The sequence below is a fragment of the Pristiophorus japonicus genome, chromosome 4 (assembly GCF_044704955.1).
Source record: "Pristiophorus japonicus isolate sPriJap1 chromosome 4, sPriJap1.hap1, whole genome shotgun sequence".
NCBI lineage: Eukaryota > Metazoa > Chordata > Chondrichthyes > Pristiophoridae > Pristiophorus > Pristiophorus japonicus.
In genome coordinates, this window is record NC_091980.1 from 7,636,046 (window position 1) to 7,642,045 (window position 6,000).

The following is a 6,000-nucleotide window of genomic DNA, read 5'->3' on the forward strand; positions in this document are numbered from 1 at the left end:
AAATTTTCATAATTCCGTTGTTCATAGGGTCAACGTTGGCCATAGCGAACACAAAGCTTTATTAAATCTAGCGACAAACGAGCGAGGAATCTAAAGACATCAGGGCAACAGTAAAAAAATGCAACATAAAGACGACAAAATGACAAATCTAGTTAGAATGATGTGCCAAACTGCTTAAAATCCCTGTTCTACAAATTCGTTATAGCCCGGTGTGAGGCAGTGACACCGTCTGGTCGCTAAATTTAGCACCGGGCGATGTTTACCGCCTCCAACCGGGATATTCGCTATTAGCGCCCCCAAGAGGAGAGTGGAGCTTTAAGGGAAGCTCCAACTGCACAGGGCATTGGTGAGGCCACACCTGGAGTACTGCGTACAGTTTTGGTCTCCTGATTTAAGGAAGGATATACTTGCATTGGAGGCAGTTCAGAGAAGGTTCACTAGGTTCATTCCGGAGATGAAGGGGTTGAATTATGAGAATAGGTTGAGCAGGTTGGGCCTCTACTCATTGGAGTTTAGAAGAATGAGAGGTGATCTTATTGAAATGTATAAGCACGGGCCAGCCCACACTGTGATATGTGTGCGTGCTAGGTTGGTACCCCAGAGCTGGTCTCCAGTCGTCCTGGTTAACCCTTGCCACTGGACCAAGACCTAGCTCTGTCAAGCCCCGTGTGGTGGCTGGTGTGCAACGGTCACCCCACGTTAAAAAAATCCACGCACAGGCATCTTCCACCCTTCAACATGTGGTTCAGGATCTGGAATATTAGGTCCTTCATTGAAACACCTGTGAACTCATCCCTTTTTGGCGTGGAAGCAAGTCATCCTCGATACGAGGGACTTCCTATGATGATGATAAGGGGGCTCGACAGGTTAGATGCAGAGAGGAAGTTTCCCCTCGTGGGGGAGACTAAAACTAGGGGCCATAGTTTCAGAATAAGGGGCCACCCATTTAGAATGGAGATGAGGAGGAATTTCTTCTCTCAGAGGGTTGTAAATCTGTGGAATTCTCGATCCCAGAGAGCTGTGGAGGCTGGGTCATTGAATATATTTAAGGTGGTGATAGACAGATTTTTGAGCGATAAGGGAGTGAAGGGTTATGGGGAGCGGGCGGGGAAGTGGAGCTGAGCCCAAGATCAGATCAGCCATGATCTTATTGAATGGCGGAGCAGGCCCGAGGGGCCGAATGGCCGACTCCTGCTCCTATTTCTTATGGTCTTGAGTTCCGCACCTCTCTTAGGAGCGTGAACCCCGATTCCTGGAGCGCTATCGCGGGAATGCTGCTGATGTTCTGGCGCTCGGAAACCAGCATCCCAGCACTTAAAGGGGAAATCAGCAGGACCCCCCCCCCACACCCCCGAAACGTTACAGAAAAGCCAAAGCAGCTAAATCACAGTGTGCAGCATCTCGGAGAGATTCGTTAATGGGATAAACATTTCGTTTCGACCGCCCGCCCGCTCCCCATTGGACAAATCGGCCCGGCAGCTTCTGCGTTACGCCTGCTCTCCCCCGTCGGAAGCAGAGGCCGGGCGCCGAGAGGTAGTCGGACGCAGCAGATTTGGCGACCGCGGGGCTAATGGGGCGTCGCGCACACTGGGTGACGTCACCGAGCGGGCGGGGCTAGCGAGCGCGCAGCGCCATCTGTCGGCGCCGCCGCTAAACCTCCGGTGGAGTTTTCGGCAGGAACCGTCGGCACGGCGCCCGGGCGGGAGGGGCTTAGCTCTGGATTTCACCACTCTCCCCCCCCCCCCCCCCCCCACTTCCACCCTTGTGTGACTCCAGCGACAATGACCACGACCAACCTGCAGAGCAAGGCTGGTCAGGGAAACTCTGGCAAGACTGTTTCTTATCACACACCGGCCAACACTGCATCATCGTCATCATAGGCAGTCCCTCGGAATCGAGGAAGACTTGCTTTCACTCCTGAAGTGAGTTCGCTGGGTGGCTGAACAGTCCAATACAGAGAGCCACAGTCCCTGTCACAGGTGGGACAGTCAGTGGTTGAGGGTAAGGGAGGGTGGGACAGGTTTGCCGCACGCTCCTTCCGCTGCCTGCGCTTGGTTTCTGCATGCTCTCGGCGACGAGACGCGAGGTGCTCAGCGCCCTCCTGGATGCACTTCCTCCACTTAGGGCGGACTGGTCTTTGGCCAGGGACTCCCAGGTGTCGGTGGGGATGGTGCACTTTATCAGGGAGGCTTTGAGGGTGTCCCTGTAACGTTTCCTCTGCCCACCTTTGGCTCGCTTGAGGTGAAGGAGTTCCGAGTAGAGCGCTTGCTTTGGGAGCCTCATGTCTGACATGCGGATGATGTGGCCCGCCCAGCGGAGCTGATCGAGTGTGGTCAGTGCTTCGATGCTGGGGATGTTGGCCTGGTCGAGGACGCTGACGTTGGTGCGTCTGTCCTCCCAGGGGATTTGTTGGATCTTTCGGAGACAGCGTTGGTGGTATTTCTCCAGCGACTTGAGGTGTCTACTGTACATGGTCCATGTCTCTGAGCCATACAGGAGGGCGGGTATTACTACAGCCCTGTAGACCATGAGTACTGCAGAGGGATGGTAACCCATCCATACAGCCACACCCTGCTCACTCCGATCACTTCCCCCTGAAATTAGTCGCCTACGAATTAAAGCTCAAATCAATAGGCTTATTGGTGATCTTTTGAACACGGCCAGGTCACAGTACCTGGGATTTTGTGGGCAGAAGTGCTGCAAAATGCACCAGGAACACAGAAAATCCACAAAAACTACAGCACAATATAGAATTGAAAAGTAGGGAAGCGATGCTAACCCTGTATCGAACCTTGGTTAGACCACACTTGGAGCACTGCGTACAGTTCTGGTCGCCATGTTATAAAAAGGATATAGAGGCACTGAAGAGGGTGCAGAGAAGATGTACAAGGGTGATACCAGAAATGCGAGGGTATACATAGGCTGGGTCTCTTTTCTCTTGAAAGGAGAAGGCTGAGGGGTGATCTAATGGAGGTCTTTAAAATGATGAAAGGTTTTGATAGAGTGGATACAGAGAGAGTGTTTCCACTTGTGGGGAAGAGCATAACTAGAGGCCATCAATATAAGATAGTCACCGAGAAACCCAATAGGGAATTCAGAAGAAATTTCTTCACCCAGAGAGTGGTGAGAATGTGGAACTCGCTGCCACAGAGAGGGGTTGAGGCGAATAGTATCGATGCCATTTAAGGGGAAGTTAGAAAAGCATATGGGGGAGAAGGGAATAGAGGGTTACGCTGATAGATTTAGATGAGGAAAGACGGGAGGAGGCGCGAGTGGAGAATAAACGCCGGCATGGACTGGTTGGGCCGAATGGCCTGTTTCTGTGCCGTATACCCCGATGTAATCCTATGCAAAACAGCAAGATGCAAATCGGGGTGAACGTGCGAAAGACAACTTTACTGAATGGCACGGCTGCAACAATGCATCATAAGCAGACCATCTCCTCGCTTGTGCAGTCAATTCTTACTGCAAGTCAGTTCAGAGTACAGGTACTTTGAGTGTTTATTCTAAATGCGATGAATTTAAAATCATCCGTAGGAACAGGTCATTTGAACATAAGAACATAAGAATTAGGAACAGGAGTAGGCCATCTAGCCCCTCGAGCCTGCTCCGCCATTCAACAAGATCATGGCTGATCGGGCCGTGGACTCAGCTCCACTTACCCGCCCGCTCCCCGTAACCCTTAATTCCCTTATTGGTTAAAAATCTATCTATCTGTGACTTGAATACATTCAATGAGCTAGCCTCAACTGCTTCCTTGGGCAGAGAATTCCACAGATTCACAACCCTCTGGGAGAAGAAATTCCTTCTCAACTCGGTTTTAAATTGGCTCCCCCGTATTTTGAGGCTGTGCCCCCTAGTTCTAGTCTCCCCGACCAGTGGAAACAACCTCTCTGCCTCTATCTTGTCTATCCCTTTCATTATTTTAAATGTTTCTATAAGATCACCCCTCATCCTTCTGAACTCCAACGAGTAAAGACCCAGTCTACTCAATCTATCATCATAAGGTAACCCCCTCATCTCCGGAATCAGCCGAGTGAATCGTCTCTGTACCCCCTCCAAAGTTGGTATATTTGGGGGAGTGGGGTCGCGGCAGACGGTGGTTCTTTCGAATTATTCAAATTTGATCAGACATCTCAAAGTGTTTCCAAATCACAGCTCCAGCTCGAAACCTTGCGTCGATGGATCTCACCATCCCCTTTAAAAGGAGTAAGCCTGCTGCTCTTTGCCAGTCTTTGAATTGTGCAGACGCTGGGCTGCACAGAATCTAACCAGCTGGCTCAGACTGCACTCTGCAAGCACCCAAGATCCGCTCGTTCCCCCCACCCACCTCCCCTTCCACAGCTCTCTCGCCACTTCATTCACAATTACAATCCCTTGCTCCGTTCCCCCCCTCCACCTCCCCGCCTCCCCGGCTCCCTTCCTGCTAAACCCATCCTCATTGCTTCTGGATTCCAGAGGCGGTGGGGGGGGGGGGGATAGGGCAGAGCGGGGTTGTCGAGGGGGTGGGCGCGATAGGTGCTTCAATCCTTTCAGACAGTCCCGTGTTCATTTCGCTGCTTTTTAGTCGAAGCTGAAAGAAGGTTGAGGCCTGCAGAACACACACACTCACACTCACTCACATACATACACACACACACACACACACACAACACACACACACACACACACACACACAGTGTAGCCATTCATCACAAAGACTCGACGCATCAAAACGCTGACTCACCCACCACGCATCTAAATCTTTTAAGACGTGGCTCCCGCAGCTCTTGTTAAATCCTGAGGCCTTTTGCGTTCTCGGGTTAAGCACTTTCTCTTTACTTTCCGCTTTCCCTCTCGCCGACTCGGACCCAGCAAGCAAGGAGGGCCTTCCTTGCTTTCCGCACAAAGGGGGAAGGTAGACAGCTGAAACCACAACACTCACTAGAGGGCATCTTGCAGACATGAGCAAGACCCCGAGCTTAACTGTTTCATCACCATTTTCCATCTCTAAACACTTCACTATTTTTTCTTTTACGGATAAATTAGATTTTTTTTTGCTGGAAAATATAGGGGTTAGTTTCCGCTGGGACCGCCCGGTGGAAAGCGGGTGGTAGCGGATTGGCCCTCTGTTTGACGTGCCGCGCGATTTTCGTTTCGGCACTTTATGTGGAGACTAAATCAGGCGGCTTGTAAACTGGGCGGGTAGCCCACTCCCGCCCCGCGCTAACACTGAAAATTCACCACGTTGGTTGACTTGAAAGAAAGAAAGACTTGCATTTATATAGCATCTTTCATGACCACAGGACGCCCCAAAACACTTTACCTTTGGAGTGTAGTCACTGTTGTAAAGTGGGAAACGCGGCAGCCAATTTGTGCCCACACACAGCAAGCTCCCACACACAGCAATGTGATAATGACCTGATAATCTGTCACTGCAATTACCGATAATACAACAGCAACAACTCACATTTATATAGTACCTTTGACATAGTAAAACATCCCAAGGACGTTTCACAGGAGCATAATCAGACACAATTTGACACCGAGCCACATAAAGGAGATATTGGCAGTGTGAGTCTCTGGCTCAGTGGGCAGCAATCTCGCCTCAGAGCCAGAAAGTTGTGATTCAAGTCCCACTCCGGGAACATAAGCACAAAAATCTAGGCTGACACTCCCACTACGGTACTGAGGGAGCGTCGCACTGTCGGAGGGGTAGTACTGGGGGAATGCCGCACTATCGGAGGGGCAATACTGAGGGAGCACCGCACTGTCGGAGGGGCATACGGAGGGAGTGCTGCACTGTCGGAGGGACAGTACTGAGGGAGCAACGCACTGTCAGAGGGGCAGTACTGAGGGAGCAACGCACTGTCAGAGGGGCTGTACTGAGGGAGCGCTGCACTGTCGGAGGAGCAGTGCTAAGGGAGCGCCGCACCGTCAAAGGGGCAATACTGAGGGAGCGCTGCATTGTCGGAGGGGTAGTGCTGAGGGAGCGCTGCATTGTCGGAGGGGCAGTACTGA

The 6,000-nt window shown here is 51.5% G+C and overlaps 1 protein-coding gene across 1 annotated transcript in view; it reads right to left on the bottom strand.

Moving 5' to 3' along the window:
- ndst1b (N-deacetylase/N-sulfotransferase (heparan glucosaminyl) 1b) overlaps positions 1-4,872 on the bottom strand; it is a 367,233-nt gene extending 362,361 nt beyond the window's left edge. Inside the window, exon 1 of the mRNA XM_070877113.1 lies at positions 4,727-4,872. The gene's annotated coding sequence lies outside the window, so the exon portion shown is untranslated. The remainder of the gene's footprint in view (positions 1-4,726) is intronic.
- Positions 4,873-6,000: the final 1,128 nt, after the last annotated feature.